The sequence below is a fragment of the Danio rerio genome, chromosome 3 (genome assembly GCF_052040795.2).
Source record: "Danio rerio strain M-AB ecotype USA chromosome 3, GRCz13ab, whole genome shotgun sequence".
Taxonomy (NCBI): domain Eukaryota; kingdom Metazoa; phylum Chordata; class Actinopteri; order Cypriniformes; family Danionidae; genus Danio; species Danio rerio.
In genome coordinates, this window is record NC_141023.1 from 16,547,184 (window position 1) to 16,571,167 (window position 23,984).

At 33.4% G+C, this 23,984-nt stretch overlaps 1 protein-coding gene across 11 annotated transcripts in view; it reads left to right on the plus strand.

Annotated features, from left to right (window-relative positions):
* The window catches only part of stat5a (signal transducer and activator of transcription 5a), a 199,059-nt gene that overhangs the window by 37,348 nt on the left and 137,727 nt on the right, over positions 1-23,984 (plus strand). For 6 of the 11 annotated variants that reach the window (XR_015479601.1, XM_087242302.1, XM_087242298.1 and 3 more), the window contains 1 exon segment: positions 18,503-18,583. The exons of 1 other annotated variant lie outside the window; for it this stretch is intronic. The gene's annotated coding sequence lies outside the window, so the exon portion shown is untranslated. 11 annotated transcript variants of the gene reach the window in all.

Here is a 23,984-nt window from a genome sequence, read left to right on the forward strand (position 1 = left end):
AATGGAGTTAATGATTTTCTTGTTTGTGTTGGGGTTCACTGTTAAAGAAACAATAAATCTGTCAAATTTACGGTAACAAAAAACAGCAGCTGTGGTTTCCAGTATTTTACTGTAAAAATATGGTACAAACCATTTTTTTTTCAAATTGTTATAGTAAATTAGCATATTTAATTAATTATAGGTGATGGAGTAAATGATTTTCTTGTTTGTGTTGGGGTTTACTGTTAAAGAGGTAAAAAAAATCTGTAAAATTAACAGTAAATAAACAGCAGCTGTGGTTTTCAGTATCTTAGCGTTAAAAATGCGGTATAACCATAAAAGAAACTTGTTACTAATATGGTAAATTAGCATATTTCAATTACTATAGATAATGGAGTTAATGATTTTCTTGTTTGTGTTGGGGTTCACTGTTAAAGAAACAATAAATCTGTCAAATTTACGGTAACAAAAAACAGCAGCTGTGGTTTCCAGTATTTTACTGTAAAAATATGGTACAAACCATTTTTTTTTCAAATTGTTATAGTAAATTAGCATATTTAATTAATTATAGGTGATGGAGTAAATGATTTTCTTGTTTGTGTTGGGGTTTACTGTTAAAGAGGTAAAAAAAACTGTAAAATTTACAGTAAATAAACAGCAGCTGTGGTTTTTGGTATCTTGCTGTTAAAAAATGCGGTACAACCATAAAATACATTTCTAATTATAATGGTAAATTAGCATATTTCTTCAATTATAGATAAAGGTATCAATGATTTTCTTGTTCGTGTTGACATTCACTGTTAAAGAAATAATACATTTGTAAAATTTACGGTAACAATAAACAGCAGCTGTGGTTTCCAGTATCTTATCGTTAAAAATACGGTATAAACCATAAAAAATGTACAATTTGTATTGCAATTTTGCATATTTTATTAATTATAGGTAATAGAGTAAATTAGTTTCTTGTTTGTGTTTAGTTTAACTGTAAAAGAATTTTAAAATCTGTAAAATTTATGGTAAAAAACAGCAGCTGTGGTTTCCAGTATCTTACTGTTAAAAATATGGTACAAACCATAACATAAATTTAATTTTTTTATGTTAAATTAGCATATTTCATTAATTATAGATAATGGCGTTAATGATTTACTTGTTCGTTTTGGGGCTCATTGTAAAAAAAAATATATATGAATCTACAAAATTGACAAAAAACAGCAGCTGTGGTTTCCAGTATCTTATTGTTAAAAATATGGTACAAGCCATAAAAAAATATAAAATTCTAATGGTATATTAGCATATTTAAATAATTATAGATAATGGAGTAAACGATTTTCTTGTTAGTCTGGGGGTTTACTGATAAATTGTTAAAAAATCTGTCACATTTACGGTAAAAGTATCTTACCGTTAAAAAATACGGTACAAACCGTAAAATAAATTTTATGGTAAATTAGTATATTTCATTAGTTTATAAGGTTAATACACCACTGTTTTGACGTAAATAGATAAAAACAGCCATATAAGCATGTGTAGATGAGTAAGTCATATAAACCAAATCATCCAAACTTTTCCCATAAGCAGAGAAGAAGAATACTATATACATGAAGGTGCTCCGTGTCATTCACACAACTGCTAAACACCATCATGGTAACACACACACAAATAAAGTAATGGAATAAACATTATTTATCCACTTTAGATGTAACATAAGACTCTAATGTACATAAAACCATAGTAATGTCAACCAAAACATAAAAAGTGTCATGCAGGGAATTCTGGGAACATAGGTTTATGTTTATTCACCCTATATATTATGGAAACTCACTGTTAAGAGGCTAGAGTTTTTTAATGTTAGCGTTTTCACAGTTGTTGTATTTTTACCGGCCATTTTTAATGTTGTGTTTACATTTTGGCACTCTAATAGGTATGCTGTAAAACACAGGTCTGGCTAGTAGTCGGTGGCCCCTATTGTATGCTTCAGTGAACCATACAGCTCATGCTATTGATTAATTTCCCAGCACCCATAACAGCTAGCCTAGCTGTTTACACTTAAAACAGTGGAGAGCCATTAGATGTGCCACAGTATACACTTTCTCAAACTTCAGCACACAAAGCCCTAATGCTGAACAGACTGTTAATTCTCACTAAGGCTAATGATATAGCATTAGCCGAGATTACCACTGAGGCTGCTTGTATTGTAGGCTAAGCTAATGCTCTAGAGTCATTGTGAAGGAAACCGCATGACGGACGTAAACGATGATACTCCGGCCTTTGTTGTCACAATAGACTTACATCATTCATCCAATCGAATTAACCCTTTGCTCTTTGGCATCGCGACGTTCAATTCAGTTTGTCTTATTTTTATACAGGTGATTGATGATGATGAACTAATGAGGAAGATGATTTACTTGTTTTGTCATGATTGTGTGTTGTTTTTAAAGGTGATTTAGAAATAAAATGTTGTTGATTTCTTTAATTAGTGCTCTAGAGGTTTTTTTCATACATTTTTTGATGTTTTAGTGTGTAAAATGTTTATTTACACTCCCAGGAATAGGGTATATGCAGAAGGACTTTTAATTTTGTAGTAACCTGCGTCAAACGCTTCTGGTGAACTGTATGTTGTTACAATATCGGCACGTTTAAGGTCTGTTTTCCTTAAAAATCTGTTATCTTCATCTTCACTGCCTGATTTTTATATGCTATAAAGTGGGTCTCATATTGTACAAAGCACTGCATAAAAATTTCCCGCGACATATCTTTAAAATACGAACATTTATTTTACCCCAGTATTTTCAATGGAGTTTCTGCGCTCACCTGCTGCGTGTTAACGGATTTTCATCTCATTTTACTCTTGAACAACTAAATAAGCGCTAAAGTCTATTTAGCTGATTGCATTTTCAAGAGTTCACACTTAGATAATGTTCGACTATGATAGCAGGGGCATGCTGTCCCAGAAGAGAACATTGAGCTCGGAGATAGATGAGCCCAAGGTTCCCGCCTGGAGTTCTGTCTGGTTCTCGAATCTGATTGGCTGATAGACGTGTGATATTTTGCATTATCAGCACTAGTACAGCTTGCTTACCCTACTGTAATACTCCGCCAACACAGAGTGACAGCAGATCAACAAACCCACGATAGTTTGACAAATATTGCTGCTGTTGGACAACATAATGTACCTTTAAGGCTTTTTCAGGTCAGAATGTAGTTGTTTGGATTGCTACTATGCAGTTTATTTATAAGAACAGTGCCTATTTTAAATATTTATAATTTCAGAGATACACCCAGTCGGCATCCATCAGCCTGTCATACTGAGCAGAGCAAAGACGGTTGACGTTGTTCATCCACAAGATGGCCACAGATGCCGCATAATAAGCCCTCAGAGGAGAAAAGATTGGCGTATTTTCAAACTACAGCTGATCAAAACATTGTAAATTTGGTGAGTGATATTCTAAGCTGATCTTTTTCTTTTGTATGTTGTAGTGCTGTATTTACACCATAATTATAGTGTATTGAGTCTGAGATGGGACTCACATTTGGGTTGGCCTCTCTTGGTATATCCATGAGTTAGTTTTTGGTTGGCCATTTGTTTTTTTTCTAATGAGTCTCTTGTTACTGCAAACTAGTTCAGTAAACGGAAAGAAAGGAGAAATGCCCGCATGTGTTTACCAATTTTCCGATCATAAACGCTTGATAGTCATTGCTTTGCTTTGGCTTTTTTGTGGTTAGTTTTTGTGATATCCCAATTGCAGCAGAGAAATACTGTAAAATGTCTCCAGACTGATGGCATTTAGTGCCGTTCAGCCGTATAATCTTAAATTGTGAGCAAAATTAACCTGTTTTGTCATCACTTTATACATTGCGCTACAGATGATAGTTCAGTGTTTTTGTACGTGTTATAGGTGTTATGTAGGTGTTATTGTATAGTTCAGTGTTTTTTTACAAATATAAAATGAATTATTAGGTGACCAGTAGGCAGTATTTTCTATTGCTGCTCCACTGATAGAGACATTTCCGCAGGATTAGTCCTAATCTGCTCCATGTGTATGTGTGTGTTTGTGTGTGTGGACATGGAGGTGATTTGAATTAATGCTGATGCCGTTTGTTATTTTTTTTTATTTTTTGAGGAAAAATGACTGCTATTGCTGAGATATTTAAAAAGAATGTGTAGAAAAAATCTCTGTGCTTTAAGTATGTAAAAATAAAACCTGATGGGGTCTAACCAGGCCGTGTGTGTGGTGTCAGTTTCCCTTATTTGGTGGGACAAAATATCTTCAATATGGATAATAATTCCTGAAATGTTGATCTCTTCTGAAATCTATCTATCTATCTATCTATCTATCTATCTATCTATCTATCTATCTATCTATCTATCTATCTATCTATCTATCTATCTATCTATCTATCTATCTATCTATCTATCTATCTATCTATCTATCTATCTATCTATCTATCTATCTATCTATCTATCTATCTATCTATCTATCTATCTATCTATCTATCTATCTATCTATCTATCTATCTATCTATCTATCTATCTATCATCTATCTATCTGTCTGTCTGTCTTTCTGTCTGTCTGTCTTTCTGTCTGTCTGTCTGTCTGTCTGTCTGTCTGTCTGTCTGTCTTATCACAATGTAAGTCATCTTATATTCTGATAGTGATATAAAGTATGAATTATAGTAATTTCTGTGAAATGAATTTTTAATATATTATACATATATTTACGCATATTTATACATAATACTTTTACATATATAATTAACATTTATGATACAAATATTGATTGAAAATAGTGCTATTTGTAGACCTATTATTCATTAATACTGTACAATATTTGTTGCCATTTGTTAATTTGACTAATGTTAAAATTGCCATAAAATCAAAATGTACCGTTGGTGATCAATGATTAATAACCCTATTGTAAAGTGTAACCTTTTATACTTTACAATCAGTTTGCAATAAAATGTTTTAAAACATTTGTTTACTCTGAACATTCATACTGTATGTAATAAAGCAATACACAAAATTTTATTATCCCTGTTGAAGTAATCTATTCACTGGCAGATTAGTGCTATATAGTGATAAAACAATAAATCCTAATAAAAGCTTTCACGATTATCGAAAACATTTGAGACACTACGAAGTATTGGTATAGTTGTGTAAATAATGTCATACTAACAGACTAGATTACTTTTGGATGACTGTGTAGAACCGAGTTCATATTTTGTCACCATTTTCTAAACCCTAATAGATGATAGATAGATAGATAGATAGATAGATAGATAGATAGATAGATAGATAGATAGATAGATAGATAGATAGATAGATAGGTAGTTGTTGGAAAAATATTGGATTTACTGTACACTGTAAAAATGCTGGGTTCCACGCAATCGGTTTGTGTTGGGGTAACACGAAAGAATCAAGTTAACTAATTAGTTTTTACAAATTCAAGTAGATTAAACAATTAACTTGTTCCTCCAAAAACCTCAAGAGTTGTGTTGTTTCAGCTCATTTTGAATGAAGTAGTTTGATATCTATTGACAGTCCCCATAAAACATGGAAACTCAGCCTGTGTGAGTGTGTGTGTGTTTTCATGGGTGTGTGAGCAGAAGATATGTGATCCGGTGACGTTGTAAGACAGTGTGGGTAAACTGGGAATCAGCAGCTATTTGACCCCTGGCTGCTAAAGGCTAAAGTTCGTGGTTCAAAATGCCTGTGTGTTTACCTGTAGTGGTAAGAAAAGAATGGAGGATAACACTGATCATGTAACACTGATCAAGCCCTTTAGTAGTTAAGAAATATTAGTAATTATAATAATAGATAACTTAAATATACTTTTGACCACCCCTGTAATGGTCCATACTATTGTGAATGCATGTTTGCGCTAGGGTTGGGTCAATAGACGATGTCATCACCGATGTCCTCCGCCCCGCCCTTGTCGCTGCAGCAAACCATTCACGAAAAATACACACGTAGGCCCCATTTAGTGTTTACACTAATTCGTCTTAGTTTTAAAATGGCATTTTAGAATAAAAATGATCCATGTCCACCCTGGCGTTTCACCTAGCATTTCAGAAAAGCCGTCCTTCCACACTACACCACTGAAAACGCACATCGCATGACCACACACACACACACACACACACACACACACACACACACACACACACACACACACACACACACAGGCATCAGATGCGCTCCAGCAGTCAGCAGGTGTTTTAAGCACAAAATCCCAGAGAGCACCTCGGACAGTTTATCAAGGATGTACCACTGAATCGCGTTTCACTATAGTTGTTAAATGTGATATTTAATTAATCTTTTCTCTATCTAACGACTTTTCGGTCTTTTGAATCAATGAGGTAATGTGTCACAGCGTCAGCACACTGCTTCAATCTTTCACTCTCGCTCTTGTACTTAGTAATTTTAGGGAAACCTCAGATACTGTTGGTTGGTTCCTGTTGGTTGTGCAACTGTTTTACCAACCAAGTTTGGTAACGCAGAACACGGAAAAAGTGATTGACAGGTGGTAATTTGTGTGCAACTTATCTTTATTTAATGATTTTATTTATGATTTGGTTATGGGTAAAATAAAGACCATGCGGGTCAGGTAGATAAAACGGTATAGGCTACAAATAAATAATTTGTTATAAATTAATTGATTATTCATAAATAATAAGTTCTTCACCACTACCATCGCAATGTTTCACATTAGACATTGTACAATGCCAAGTTGTATGACATTGCCCATCCCTACTTTGTGCCAAAAAAAAAAAAAATGTGTTAATATGTTTGAAACTGGCAAATCTAAAGAACCAACAGACAGCGTAAATGTTAACAAAGCATGTTTCTTGTAAAAAAAAAAAAAAAAGCATCTGCCTTGCACATGGAAGTAAAACATACATTAATTCATTTTTTTTTGTCGGCTTAGTCCCTTTATTAATCTGGGGTCGCCACAGCGGAATGAACCGCCAACTTATCCAGCATATGTTTTACGCAGCGGATGCCCTTCCAGCTGCAATCCATCTCTGGTAAACATCCATATACACTCATCCACACTTATACACTATGGACAATTTAGCCTACCCAATTCACCTGTACCGCATATCTTTGTGCTGTGGGAAAAACCAGAGCACCCGGAGGAAACCCACGCGAACGCAGGGAGAACATGCAAACTCCACACAGAAACGCCAACTGACCCAGCCGAGGCTCGAACCAGCGACCTTCTTGCTTTGAGGCGACAGCACTACACTAGGTTAAACTGTCATCTATTAATAGGTTTATTTAATACCAGAAATGTCATTGAGAACCCCTTAATATCCCTCAAAACACTGAAAACATAGTAGCAAATTTGATTAATAAATTAGATATATTTGATTTAAATATATAAATTTGGTTCACTGAGTTTCCCAGAGATGGATTGCAGCTGAAAGGGCATCCACTGCATAAAAAAACATGCTGGAAAAGTTGGCGGTTCATTCCGCTGTGGTGACCCCGGATTAATAAAGGGACTAAGCTGAAAAGAAAATGAATGAATGAATGAATGGTTCACTGAGGCATATTACCGAACATAATCGAAAAACTTGACCCCACAATCGTGTATAATTCATGTATAATTTGCACCCTGCCTATATTAAACTGCAGGTTAGCTTATGATTATATATAACAACTTTCACTTTTAAAAGCTAGTCACTAGTTAATTAGTTAAAGTTATTAGTAACTAACAACATTATGGTAACTAATAACCTTAACTTTTTCCAATTTAATTGTAATAAAATAATGTGCACCTTTTGTAAAGCTGCTTTGAAACGATAAGTATTGTGAATTAATGTCATTTTAGGCGTATATTATCCTTTTTGTATCTTCTTTTCAACCCCTGTAATTCCGTTTATGCTGTATTTTTGAAATTCTGTATATTTTCCCCATATATTTGTCTAATTTATTGTAAAATGCAATGGAGAACTTACATTTATAAGTATGCACAGAGGTCCACATTATTTCACCAAGGTCTACTTGCTTTTAAAATTCTTGCCTTGCCAGTGGTTTATTCACCAGAGTGGTGTATTTCTCTATAAGACAGATGATGTGTTTTTTCTGTATTTCTGTGGAGGAGGGATGCATCTGTCTGTAGAGGAGACAAACAAAGCCTCTCAGGAAATGTAGCAACATTTTATATTGTCCCTGTGCTCTCTGTTAGTCTTATTATGGCCATAAATCAATCTAAGGTGCTTCTGTTTGATTATAGTCAGTGTTATCTCACTTCCTGACTTCATCAGCTCTCTTTTTCTGTGTGTGTGTGTACTTGTTTGTGGGGTTTTAAAAATTGTATAATGGCATAGGTATGATTTAGGCATTACATTAAGGTGGTTTATGAGGACATGTCTTGTGTCCTCATAAATCAAAACGCTTAAAATAATATTTAACATGGTCTTTTAGCATTCAGGTTTTCTGCGAGGGTTGGGTTTCGGTGTCTTCTGCGTCAAGTGCACGCGAATGCTCTGGTGCAGCCTTCGCGCAGTCGCATAACCCTCGCCATTGCTGATGCCGATGCACATCTCTCAAAAAATGACGCAGTCACATGTAGTGCAAGCTCTGTGATTGGTTGGCTTGGTAGTGGTGAGGATCGTGGCCAGTGCTGACAGCTGCAAGCCTGATTGAGCCATGGTTTATAAGTGTCTGGTTGCGTGAAGCAACCAGAGCTCAGGATGGAAACTGTTGTTTTGTGTTTACCTTATGATTAAAGTTGTTGCACGTCTGCTGGTTCCCGCCTCAGAATGAGTGAGTTTGAGCTACTTTTAGCGTTTAGAATAAAACAAAACACCAGAGAAGAAACATAAAATCATACTGCCTGCTAGTGTTTCAAAAGTGTTATTGCAGAGCAATACAAACAGCACGCAGAAGTATAAATGCATGGCTACACACAAGGCAGGCGCCGTGGGTCAGAAGTATAAACCAGCCTTAAGGCCACATAATAAGTGTTTATTACAGTATAATGTGTGTGTGTGTGTGTGTGTGTGTGTGTGTACACACATGTGCGTGCCTGCACTGAAGTGATCATATCTGTGCTTTACAGTGTTTTCTTCAGAAGTTTCACCCTCCACTTTGAGTAGCTTCAGGGGATGAAAGTGCAGAGGTCAGACTCTGAAATACCTGACGTTCAAGACATGTAGTATTTGTACGTCATCTCTAACTTCCAGACAAAAGAGGTGCTATTTTTAGCCCTATTCAGATGTCAATAGTTTTACAGGGGGTTGTTGGAGAAATTGCAGTTTCACAGATGTAATTTGATATTTTACCCCATCCGACTTGTGGTGCGCTAACTGCCATCCTTGTGTTTTCCTCACATGATCACGGTAAAAGTTACAGAGCAACTTTTTTTTGACAAACTCTGTGGTCCTTTGGAAAAATTTAAGCCTGTTCCAATGTGAATGTCTGTGATCTGCTGAATTTTTTTTTTTTTTTTCCAAAGAGCCTTTTCTTGTGTTTTTTGGTACAATCTCTCACTATTGCTCTGGTGTTTGTGTTTCTGTGGAATATATGTAGATGTGTTTGGTACCATGTGAAGAAATAAAAAAACTAATATCCATAAACAGTCAAGGATGGCTACTGTAATGGAGAAAAAAGAAGTCTAAGAACAGACCTCTGAGGCATCCAAAGTTAGGATTATTTACTTTACTCTACAACATGATTAATTTTAAAAGTGCTTATTTTTCAAATACATATAATCATTGCAATTTTGAGCCCTATCCAGATGTCCAATAGTTTTACAGGGGGTTGTTGGAGAAATTAGGTAGCTGAGATAATTAGTTTGTCTGAGATAATTATTCTACTGAAATGTGTATATTCCATACAAAGTATGAAGCTGATCGGTCAGTTCTTGTCACGTGCACTCATGGCATTCATTCAACTGGAGGTGCCTGGAAGGGGTGAGCGCGGCACGCCGCACACCTCCATTGGAAATAATGAACTTGCTTGAACTCTAGAAAAGACACGATATGTGAACGGCCCCTAAAAGGCCGCCATCATTTCTGATCTCCATCAGTTGATGTTCTTGCACAGACATGCTGGATTCACCGTATTTGTTGACAAATGTGTTTTGGATCTATTCCTTGGCAGTTCGCAGGTGCTTTAATGGGTCTTTACCCCTTAATAAACTTTCCAAAGACGTCTGTTTATAACTTCTTTTTGCTGCTTGTGGGTTAAATTTTGGGGCTCAAGTGACTTAGATGTAAGTAGGAGAATTTGGTCATTTTTTAAAATAAACGATTTTTCCAAATAAAAGATCGTTTAGACTGAGATCTTTAAAAAAAAAGGTTTTGATGGATGGTACAGCGTGAGTTACTAATGTGTATATATAACAGAAGTAAAAAAAAATCCCTAAAACTGCATGCATGAATGTCCTGCGAATATCAAATCTAAAACCAACTACAATATGTTCTTGGATGTTAGGATAAAAACCAGCTAATATTTACATAAGAGTTTTCTATTTACTATATAACAATAGTATATTTACCTGTAGTGTGTTTAAAATGTAATTATTTCGAAATTATGTATTTATTATAGTGTCAGATGAAAACTTCTCTCCTCTCTGACAGATTGCAGAAATTTACAGAGAGCAAAAAATTGTGTTAATAAGTGAAAAAGCGAGCTGTGATGATCAGTTCACGACCATAAGGCATGTTCACACCCAAACTACACACAATAAAATATGTCAGTGCCCACATCAACAGATTATGCTGTATCATTCTGTTTAGCGTAAGCACAGGTTGCGGTTTTGCTGTTTTGAGCTCTTTAAAGGAGCATGCATTGGCTGTCAGCGTTTCTATCATTCATCACGACTGGATCTTTATCACTTTCATTAGAACTACTGTTACCCTAGACTGTGATAAATCTAATCAGTGTATTGGGTTTACACAAACACGTGCATTTTTTAGCTTTTAGCATAGTTCACCCAAAAAGGAAAATTCTGCCATTATTAACTTATGCTTTACACATTTTAAACAGTTGGAACAACAAGCCAGTTTCTTCCTTCTGTTTAACACAATGTAAGATATTCTGAAGAATTTTGGAAAAAACAGCCATTGAGTGTTTTTTTATCCCTACTATGGCTGCTTTCTATGCGACAATTTTTTCACAAATCTTGCTTCGGGTTCAACAGAAGTTAAAGGTGCTGTATGTAAGTTTTTGATTCTTCTAAAGCAATTATTTATTATATATTTATATACAATTATATACAGTTAAATACCATAGTATGTTTGCAGATATTTAAGAAACATGCTAAGTGAACATTCTTGTTTATCTGAAAAGCAACACTGAAGCTTTGAAAAAGTGTTACATGCTGGAATGTCTCTCTTTGTTTTGGTCATTTAACCCACCCGCTGCCACTTAAGCTAATTATATTTCTGCACCCTAGGGTGTCTTGATTGAAAAGAGCGTATTTTATTCATTCAGTCAGAAAGGTTTTAAAAGCATGTGTCCTAGACTGATATGTGACCTCTGGTGGACAGTAGCAGACTCCGAAATGAGACTCAGTTTCAGAGTTGCACATGAGGTGGTTAATTGCCAAATAATATAAACATTACGACCGTATGCATTGATGAGCAGGTTACATTGAAAGCCGTGTCCTAACAACACGCTACATGACAAGATTTGCAGTGATAAACAATTTGGCTTTTTCCACCAGACGAAACACAGCAGAAATTTAAGTACAGCCATTCAGAAGCACAGAATAGTGCACTCACTGCACTCCAATGAAATGGTAAGGTTCAACTAATTAATACATAATCATTTATTTAATAATTTTTATTTTTAAGATCTGAGATAAACTATCTGCTGCTGCTTCCAGTACTATGGCAGTAAATATTATGTAAAATTGCATTCAAACTAGGGATGCACCAATACCAGTATCAATTATCGAGTCGGTATTTGGTTAAAATACTCATACTCGTATTGTACATGAAATGCTGATACCACTCAACAGTATTTCACTACATGGATGTGATTTGTTGTTGTATCTGACTTCATTGTCTTAATGTATGAATTAAAGTATTTTTATTAATCTCTTAGTCCTTATAAACAATACATTTTTAAAATACATTTTTAACAAATCTATAGGCTACCAAAGAATAAACCGGCTATGCAATATGATCTTTGATTATGTAATGTGTGAAGTCATGGATGCGTGTCTGCGCAAGGATAACTAATTCCGACTTGCGGCGCCGGTGTGTGTATCCTGATAGAAACCTATGTTTAGAATTCTAAAATACATGGCGCTGCATGGCGCTGTGCGGTGGCCGCCGAGCGGCGCTTCTGGTGTGCGACCTGCTTAAGAAGTATCAGAATCGGTGCTTAATATCGTTGAGTACACAAATTAAAATACTCATACTCGTATCAGTTGAGTAAAGCATATGAGGTGTACCTGAGGTGATCATTGTCAGTTAGAAGTTGTTTCTAAAGCTGCTCTAATATATCAGTTCGAGGTTTTGGTTAGAACGAAAACTCCTTTTAACATGGAAAATATTCCTTCTATTATGCGCCGTTGCTTTTATTAGACCACAACTTTAGTCAGTCCTAAATCAGCTTTTAGGCTCAATAATCAAGCTGGCTCCTGTTGGTGTCATCAATCTGGCAACCTGCACTTGCGTGTGTTTTAAACCAGGTGTGCAATACCTAGTTCAACCACTGGTTGTCAAACTTACATACTGCACTTTTAAGAAGAAATTCATAAAAGTGTATCGATCCATAGTTAATTAAGCTTAATTAGAACCTGTACTTCAGTATGTTATTTTGCAGAACACAATTTGTGTTTTGAAGAAACCCTGATATAAACAAAGAAATTTGAAGAAATGCTCCCCACATACACTCTTAAAAATACTGGGTGGGTTCAGCCAAAATATGGATTTAATTTGAGCAAACTTAAGCATTTAACTTTTAACTTAAGTGTTCAAAATTGATTTAAAAATAATTGTCAAAGTTTTTGACCCATATTTGAGTCAAAAAAAATAAAAAATTGAGTGTCAAATAATACATTTTAAACCAAAATGGCTAAAATTAAAATAAAAGTAGTTTAACGGAGCAAAAAAAGAGTTGTTTATTTGGGACTGAACTGTCTCTTTAAGTTTTAAACCTTGCTTTAAAGCATTTTCTTTTATGACTAACTGAAACTTTGCTTAGGAAAAGCTTTTTAAAGTACTTGTTTTTAAGCGCTGGAACAAAACTGAAGTGCGCCGCACAGCATTGAAGTGCCATGCATACAGTAGCTTTCATTTATTCCCTTTGGAGGACAATAAAAAATGGAGATCGGCCTTTGCAATTACATCTGTGGGTTTTCAATCCACACATGCTGCGTGTTTGAAGCAAACACTATTCAGATGAATTGTAAATGAACACAGATCCAGATTCTCACAGTCAGACTTGAATAACCAGTGCTGCGCGAGTGTGGGCTTATAATAATAGGGGTATGTTTGTTGTTCATTTGCTGTGCGTGCACTTTTTATTTTGTGTGATATTGTTTCTTTACTGATTTCACACCAGATTAAATGATGAATTATGTTCATGGAGTATAACTCATTTGGAGCTGTCCGATCAACCTGAATAACCAGTGCTGGCTGGTTTTATCTTATAATATCAGTGCTCGCAAGTGTGTGTATGTCGTTTGCCGTTTGATAACAAAAAAATTTTGGTAGAATATTTTTTAAATTGCTTTTATTCTTTTGTGTCAGCACAATCTTTTCCTTGCCAGAATGTTCTTCAAGAATGTTTAATAATGTAATAATCCAAATTATCTGACCCTTTGCTACTATATTGAACCCTGTAATTGCTTTATGGAAGGAATCTATCATCATATTCATTACAGAGAGGCTAAATTGCACGCATATTGTAATGGTAACTCAATTTCAGCAGTTCTCATTATAATAATAATAATAATAATTAAAAATAATAATAATAATAATAATGGGAAGCTCATTAGCAAACATTTTTTAGGAATTTCCATATTGCCTGACCTAGAATTAAAATATTATTAAATTAAATCAATTGAAATCTAGATTGTAACATATATTAAGATATAAATTAAATTAAAATATTTATTTAAAATATAAATTACATAAAAATAAATTATTTTAATGTAAATGTAAAAATATATTTAAAATATTTTGCATTATTACAGTTTATATAAATTTATAAATATGTTTATTACATATAACAATGAGTCTTCATGTCCGAGCTAACTCAGAATTAAAATATTGTATATAGATTTTAAATACATTATCAATCAACTATTGAGGGGAAAAAAAAAAAACATTATAGAGCCAGACCAAAAATAAAAATCAGTTTCAAAAATAAAACCTTTACTAAATATAATTCATACTCGCACAGCACGATTCACATTTACAAAATCCAATTAGTAGATTTCAAAACACAATTCATGAATTCATAAGTAAAAATCATAAATATTTTAACCAAATGAATTGGATTTGTGTGTTTTTGAATCGTGTTTTGAATTTAGAAATTGGATTTGTGTATTTGGTGACGCAGTGGCGCAGTAGGTAGTGCTGTCACCTCACAGCAAGAGGGTTGGTGGTTTCGAGCCTTGGCTGGATCAGTTGCCATTTCTGTGTGGAGTTTGCATGTTCTCCCTGCGTTCGCGTGGGTTTCCTAAGGGTGCTCTGGTTTCCCCCACAGTCGAAAGACGTGTGGTATAGGTGAATTGGGTAGGCTAAATTGTTCGTATAGTGTAGTATATGAGTGTGTATGGATGTTTCCCAGAGATAGGTTGTAGCTGGAAGGGCATTCGCTGCATAAAACATATGCTGGCTGTGTTGGCGGTTCATTCCACTTTGGCAACCCCGGATTAATAAAGGGACTAAGCCAAAAAGAAAAGTAATGCATGAATAATTTGTGTATTTATAAATCATGTTTTGAACTTACAAATTGGATTTGTGTATTTATGAATTGCGTTCTTAAAATTTAATTGTGTTGTGGATATAAGAATTATAATTTGTAAATGTATTATTTTTGAGACTGATCTGGCTCCATATTATAATACTTAGAACCAGACTTCTTCTCAGTTTCAAGACTGGATTAATGATGCTGCAAATGCAACTTTCAATCACAGGAATAAAAATTAAATTAAATTAAATTAAATTAAATTAAATTAAATTAAATTAAATTAAATTAAATTAAATTAAATTAAATTAAATTAAATTAAATTAAATTAAATCAGATTCTTTATGCCGATCTGACATTATCAAGCAACTAATGAGGGATTAAAATTCTACTATAATTCCTAAAACCAGACTTGTATTTAACTGTGAAAAAAAGCAGGGTCCAACACAATTAATTAATGTTGTCCCAACACAAATTCATTAAGTTAACGTAACTAATTTAAGTAGATTGAACAAGTTTCCCAAAAAATCTCCAGTGTTGTTTAAGCTCATTTTAAATGTCATTTGAACAAGCAGCAAAAACCTTTATTTTGAGTGTTGTTCATTCTCCTCAACCTGTAAAACAAAGGTCTACTTTTGAGGTACACACTCACTCTCTCAACACAAATAAGGAATGGAGAGCATAAAATACACTTCATTCACTCTCTAATAACAGATTGCGAGTCTGATGTCCTCTGCATGGGACTGTTCTTGAGCCGTCGTCCGTTCGGAGCTTCCAGGCAGGAAACCAGACAACGATGTTCATTAGTTTTAATTAGATCTTTCTCCTTTAACTTCGCCCTCTCGGGTCCTTGTTACCATACGCATGTGTGTGTGAGAGAGAAAGCGGATAGTCCTGAAGGTCCTTGTTGACCTATTTGTGCAAGCATGTAAAAGTTTGACAGGACTTGCGTATGTGGGATCGTGTCCTTTGGGTGATTGTTACCATCAGGTCCCGTGGGCCCTTTTTTCGGTGCACCTGAAAGTCACTTAAAGGTCAGCGTAGTCCCTTGTGTGTTGATATTTTTCTAGGTAATGCCCCCAGACTACTGTTGATACATAAATGGATCCACCGGTCACAGTTGAAGAAAGTTGAAGTTCCCTTACGTTGAAGTTAATGTTTTTGCACATACAGTTGAAGTCAAAATTATTAGCCCCCTGAATATTCAGCTTAAGGTGCGATTTAAAGGCCTAACTAGGTTAATTAGGCAAGTTAGGGTAATTAGGCAAACCATTGTACAATGATGGTTTGTTCTGTAGCCAATTAAAATAAAATATTGCTTAAGGGGGGTAATAATGAAATGGTTTAAAAAAATAAAACTGCTTTCATTCTAGCCGAAATAAAACAAAAGACTTTCTCCAGAGGAAAAAATATAGGAAATACTGTGAAAAATTCCTAGCTCTGCTAAACATTATTTGGGAAATATTTGAAACAGGAAACAAATTCACAGGAGGGCTAATCATTTTGACTTCAACTGTATATGTTGACTATTTGGGGCTTTAATCCTGTTGTTACAGCAAAAGTTCAGTGAAATTCATCAGTCTGTCAATCGCGGATAGTGCAACTGAATCACTGCTGACTCCTGCAGTTTCACTATGTCTCAGAAATTTGGACAGTTTCTGCAAAACTACATCACGCCTATTTGAGTATGTAGCGTTGTTTTTATCTCTTTAAAGGTGATAGACCAGAATTGCCTGCGGAATTTTAGATCGACCAAAAACAGCAGCCTCCACATTACAGATCCTGAAAGCAAAGAAGGTCAAGGTGCTCCAGGATTGGCCAGCCCAGTCACCAGACATGAACATTATTGAGCATGTCTGAGAACGACAGAGAAACACAGTTTTTTGACCGTTGTTTATTGTTATGATGCTTTAGATTTCAGTAGACATCTTTAATTGAAAAGAAACCGAGTCGATTTATTGCCCCACTGATAATTTGAGATTCTGATAGTACACCTATTGTCGCAGTAAAAGGTCGGTAAATATGTCAAAGTCTGTCAAATGCTGGTGGTGTAAATGAATCACTGCTGACTCCTGCAGTTTTGTCACGTCTGTCTCAGAAATTCGGACGGTTTCTGTAAAACTGTCACGTCTATTTGAGTATGGAACGTCATTTTTATCTCTCTAAAAGAGATGGATCAGATTTTTTTGAGGAAATTTATTTCTATCAAAAACAGCAGCCTCCACATTAAAAATCCTGAAAGCAAAGAAGATCAAGGTGCTGCAGGATTGGCCAGCCCACTCACCAGACATGAACAATATTGAGCATGTCTGAGAAAGACGGAGCAACCCAGTTTTTTGACCGGAGTTTATTGTCATGATGCTTGAGAATTCAGTAAACATCTTTAATTGAAAAGAAATTCGGGTCTATTTATTGCCCGACTGATTTTTTGTGTGATTCTGATAGTACACCTATTATCACAGTAAAAGGTCGGTAAATTTGTCAAAGTCTGTCAAATGCTGATGGTATGAACGAATCACTGCTGACTCCTGCAGTTTCATTATGTCTCATGAGTTCAGTTTCTGTAAAACTGCATCACGTCTATTCGAGTATGTGGTGTCATTTTTATCTCTCTAAAAGCATTAGATCAGAATTTCTGAGGAATTTGATTTCTATCAAAAACAGCAGTTTGATCTTTGAGTGTATTTTAAAATATATTTATTTAGTCTTCAGTGTTACAGGATCCTTCATAAATCATGTTGTTATGCTATAACTTTGATCAGAATTCTCTGACGTACGTGTAGGTTGTACATGGGTTAGTTGTGAATTTTAATGACCAACATTGTATATACACTAGCTGACAAAAGTCTTGTCATCGATTCCAGCTGTAGGAGTAACAAATAATTTGACTTCTAGTTGATCATTTGGAAAAGTGGCAGAAGGTCGATTTTTCTGATGAATCATCTGTTGAACTGCATCCCAATCATCACAAATACTACAGAAGACCTAATGGAACCAGCAAGAACCCAAGATTCTCATAGAAATCTGTCAAGTTTGGTGAAGGAAAAATCATGGTTTGGGGTTGCATTCAGTATGGGGGTGTGCAAGAGATCTGCAGAGTGGATGGCAACATCAACAGCCTAAGGTATCAAGACATTTGTACTGCCCATTACATTACAAACTACAGGAGAGGGCAAATACTTTAGCAGAATAGCGCTCCTTCTCATACTTCAGCCTCCACATCAAAGAAAGTCAAGGTGCTCAAGGATTGGCCTGCCCAGTCACCAGACATGAACATAATTGAGCATGTCTTAGGTAAGATGAAGGAGGAGGCTTTGAAGATGAATCCAAAGAATCTTGATGAACTCTGGGAGTCCTGCAAGAACGCTTTCTTTGCCATTCTAGATCATATATGCTACTTTTGATACCAAATGACCAACTAGAAGTCAAGTTACTTTTTTGTTGTTACTTAAGCTTGGATAGGCGACAAGACTTTTGTCAGGTAGTGTATATAACTGACACTACAGCTATTTATTTATTCATTCATTTATTTACTTATTTTGGTTATTTTTTATTTAATTTTATTATTATTTTTAATTATTTTTTTTTATTTATCTATCTATCATGTGTTCATTTTTATTCAGCCTAGTTCCTTATTTTTTTAGGGGTCGCCACAACGGAATAAACCGCCAACTACTCCAGCATATGTTTTACACAGTGGATGCCATTCCAGCTGCAACCCAGTGGTGAGAAATGATTAATTTAATTATTTGATTATTTTATTTTGTTTATGAGGGCAGGAACAATATTTGTAGGGCTGCATGAAAAGAACTTACATTACAATATTTAGTTTTTCTGCAGTATATATTGCGATATAAATATAATTTCACAAGATTTCACTGTTTGGAAAGAATTCATCATTTTATATTGATTGATTTTGACAGTTTTTTTAGGGCAGTGCATCTGCATAAAACATGTAAAATTATTTGAAAACATTTATAAACAATTCAATAAATTAATTTATTAAAACAATAGAACAATGATAAATATTATGAGCTCCTCCGAAACAGTTTTAAGGTAAAGATATTTCATAATCAAATGTAAAATAACATGGATGATGAGAGAATTTTTATTTTCTGCTAAATGATTAAATTTAAATGTGTATTTTATAAAAAAAAAAAATAAATTAAAAAAAAAAAAAAAATATATATATATATATATATATATATATATATATATATATATATATATATATATTATAACATATTATTAACATATTAATTATCATAAATCAATGCATTGTATGATTAAATGATGCGTCACTGAACAGATATTTGCATTTTTTTCATGAAAAGTCAGCATTATATTAATAAGAGAACATGCAGACTAAGAAATTGCTAGCAGTAAGATTTATAATATGCATGAAGAAAATAGATAGGATGTTCTATTTGTATTATTATTGTTTCATGACAAATTGATATTGGAAATGTAAGCCTGCATGTAATGTTTCCTTCAAAAAAAGAAACGTTTCCTTTTTGGTACAGATGGGATTTGAGTAACTGCTTGCTGGCAGTGTAACCTTTTAACACTTGAATCCCTGCAGAGATAATCGAAGAGAGGAAAATAGGGATTATAGTCTTTCATTTTTTTTTAGGTCTGCCTTTTTTGCTGCATGATTGTGTTTTCAAATTGTTTTGCAAACCAGGCCTAACAGAGAGCCTTATTGAAATTCAGTAAGCCGTGAAAATGACATCTATGAGTAGATGGGGCCCTTGTGAACCAGTCCTTTCCACAGTGATTTGTGTCTATGCTACTGCATTTGTGTGTGTGTGTGTGTGTGTGTGTGTGTGTGTGTGTGTGTGTGTGTGTGTGTGTGTGTGTGTGTGTGTGTGTGCTTGCATACTCAAAAGCACAAGACAGTATTTTTTATGTAGTTTGTTATATATTCTTTATGTTGTTTATATGATTTGCCCCTCTATTTATATGTGCCCTTCATCTATAAACTATTATCTGCTGGTTCTATATCTGGTCAACAAGAATGTTTAACATACACAGTGTATTTAGAATCTTTGTACATGTACTACCGACCTAATTTTACACACAACACTTGTTTTTGTCTTGTTTCATGTGCACCGTGTTGAATAAGACTGTAATGTTTTATGTGATGCTGTATATAGAAAATACTCTTTATATGTGAGATTGGTTAAGTAGCATGTTTTTATTTTTAATAAAACCTTATTTCATTATATTTTGATTATATTATTTTTTAATTGTATTTTATTTTTAATTTAATAATTAAACAAATTAAATAAATTAAGCTTTGTTAATTAATTTTAATTGAATTACAATTTATTTTATTATGTTTTGAATTAAAAAAATATTTAATTAAGAATATTATTAATTAATTACATTTTGTTTAGTTTATGATGATTTTCTTTTATTTACATTTTGTTATATTTAATTTTTTATTAATTAAAATTTTTATCAAATTTTATTTGATGTTTTTTATTGTATTTTTGTTTTAATTTAATAAAAAATTACATTTAAGTTTCTTTATTTAATTAAATTAAATTTTAATTTTATTTTTAATGTAATTGCTTTTTTAAATTAATTTAATTCTGTTTAGTTTTATTATGATTTAATTTTATTATATTGTATTATTTTTTATTAATTTAAAATTTATTTACAATTTATTTTATTTCATTATTATATTTTATTTTTAATAGCATTTTATTGTTTTAAATAAATTTTATTTGATAAAATTGTCTTTATTAATTTTAATTTAATTACAATTTTGTCTTATTTTTTTCTTGTTTATTTTTTTAATTTTTAATTTAATTGCATTTTTACTTAATTCTATTTAAATTTATTGTAATTTTTAAAGTTAATTTCAATTAAATAATTAATTTTATTTTATTGTTTTTATTGTGTTTTATGTTTAATTTAATTATGTTTTTAATTTTATTTAATTGTATTTTGTATTTATTATTTATTTTAATTTAAAAAATTGTATACATTTTAATTTAATTACATTTTTATTTTATTATGTTTTTATTTAATTTTTTGTTTATTACATTTTTATACAATGTTTATCAATTTAATTTAATTTATTATTAATATTTTTTATTTCAATAAAATGTACTTTTGTTATGTTTTTTATTTTATTTTTTATTTATTGAATTTTTACATTTTATTTTATTTTATTATGCTTTTATTTTTACTTATATTTTATTAAAAATATTAATTTTAATTACATTTTTAGAAATTTAATTTTATTTAATTGATTATGTTTTATTTTATTTTATTTTTGTAATCCTTACAAAAATGTAAGTTGTCAAAAAATTTGTAATAAATCTAAGCACACAGAAGCTGATTTATTTTGAAATATGGTGACTAAACGTAGCTATTGGCATTACTGCAACATACACACAAGCACGCACGCACGCACACACAAATGAGGAGCAAAACTTGTTGATTTCATTTGTATTTTAATATTTTAAGTATTTGTTTCTGTATTTTTAGTGGGCAAGTGTTATCATTTAGTCATTTAGCTTACCATCATGACCCATTCCTACTCAAAACACACAATCACACAAACACACATGCACACCAACAGAAATATATGCGACCTGTCAAAAGACCAAACTATTATAGAAATCTCTGCAGCATTTATGTGGCATAGCCTGAGGTTTATTTTCTGCACATGCTAAAACGTTTGGACAGTGTTTTAGCACCAGAAGCTCAGCTGCCTCTCTCTTTTTGTGTGTGTGTATGTGTGTGTGTGTGTGTGTGTGTGTGTGTGTGTGTGTGTGTGTGTGTGTGTGTGTGTGTGTGTGTGTGTGTGTGTGTGTGTGTGTATGTGTGTATGTGTGTGTGTCTCTCTCTCTGGCCTCTCTGCTTTTTGGTTATATAAGACGATTAACACACTGCTCCCTCCCTCTCCTTTGCCATACACTCACAATTACACACATACACACATGCATACGTACACACACATGCACGATTCTTGCTGGCTCTGTCCTTCTGCCTATTCTGATTAAGTTCATTTCAGGTGACAAGGGAAAAAAAACAAAAGAATTTGGGACCCCCTTCTCTTCAGGATGGGAGATCATTCAGAAAATTCCAATTCAGTTCCTGAAATGTGTGTGTGTGTGTGCGGGCATGTCTGTGTGCGAGTGTGTGTGTGTGTGTGTGTGTTTGTGTGTGTGTGTGTGTGTGTGTGTGCATACTCTAAATACTCATACATTTCCTTAGTAGTTAATTAATGTCGTTAGTGATTACTTTTGTTTACTATAACAAGTGTAGTACAACTAGCAAAACAAGATATCACTTCATTGAAATGGTCTATAGTGTATTTACTATAGTAAGGTACAAAACACTACAATAAACATGGAATTTACTATATGTTGTATGGGAAATTACTTTAAAATACTTCAGTTTAAAGTTTAGGAACTTTATTATTAGTGTACTTGGTGGCCTAATCCGTCTTGTTTTCAGAACCTCCATGTTTCGTTGTGGGCGACTCTTTGCACGCTTTATAAAAAACGTTATTTCCAATATTTTTGGAATCCAGGCTTTTAAAAAAAACACAGGTCGCCTTTTACTGTTTCAGCTAACCTACTATGCTTTTTTATAGTATTTAATTTTTTATTTAATTAAATGTTTTACATTTTATTTAATTTGATTATGCATTTATATTTATATTTAATATATTTTTAAATAAGTTTTAATTTAATTACTTTTTAATTTTATTTGAATATGTTTTTACTTTATTTTATTTTTAATTTAATACATTTTTTATTAATTTTATTTATTTTAATTTTATTATGTTTTATTGTATTAAATTTTTTAAAATACATTTGTAAATTTAATATAGTTTATTTAATTATTTTTAATTACATTTTTTATTAAATTCAGCTTGTTTAATTTTATTCTGATTAAATTAAATTTAAATTATTATTTTATTCAATTATTATTTTTTATTCCAATATTTCATTTCCAATATTTTTGGAATCCAGGCCTCTAAAAACGCACACGTGTTGCCTTTCTCTTCCCGTTCCAGCAAACCTACTAGCTTCAGGTTGTTCTGTCTGTTTCTGTTTTCCCATGTCATCAACCTTGTCCATCAATTTATTAACTTGTGATTCGATGGAAGTTGAACGATTTCATCTTCCGCTCCAGAAATGCGCTCCTCTGCCTCCTTGATGCATTCCTTTCTTTGATTGCTGACATAACGCTGTCAATTTTATTTGCAACATCTTAGTCATTTTTGTGGGTTCACTGTCGTCATCTAGTCTCTTTTTCTTAGAGACTATCCCATTATCAGAATCATGTGACATTTCTTGAGCCTCGTTATACACCTTTTCTTATGTTCTGTTCTTCTTACTTTGTTAAACCTTCATATTTGTTAAACCTTCATGTTCAATAACCAAGAATGTATCAAAGATTTAAGTAAGTTTGAAGGATTCATTTTCAAAATTATGGGAGTGTCGTTATCTTGCATCTTTCTACTACAACTCCATAACCAGAAGTCCTCTATTTAGCTTATTCAATTCGTCTATAGCGCATGTCTTTGGGCTGTGGGGGAAACTGGAGCACCCGGAGGAAAACCACATCAACACATGGAGAACATGCAAACTCCACACAGAAGTGCCAACTGATCCAGCTGGGACTCGAACCTTTTTGCTGTGAGGTGACAGTACTAACCACCCAGCCTCCCCTTAGACATCATGTTTAATAACCATTCTCAAAGTCTGTTTGTTTTCTAGCTGTCGACAATGAGTTGTTTTCCAATTTAAATTCCTACAAAAAGATAGCCTGACCAGATGGATTTGAACTGAGTATCCCAATATAAACCCTCAGAAACCACGGCAAGGTGTGTGTGTGTGTATTTGTGTGTGTGGAGGATTTAAACTAGCAATTAGGTCAAATCACGCAAAAGAGTTAAATCCAGTTCATCCATGCAGATCAGCCTGCTTTCTGTCGCACTGTCAACACATCTAATTCATGCGTTTGAATTAGTCCTCGTAGCAGTCACTATTAATATAGCAGCCTTTGGTATAGGTTATGGTATAGTTGGTACATGATCAGGTTAAAAAGAAGCTGCCACAGAAATGGTTCATCGCTTTCAAGTCAAAGTTAATCAAG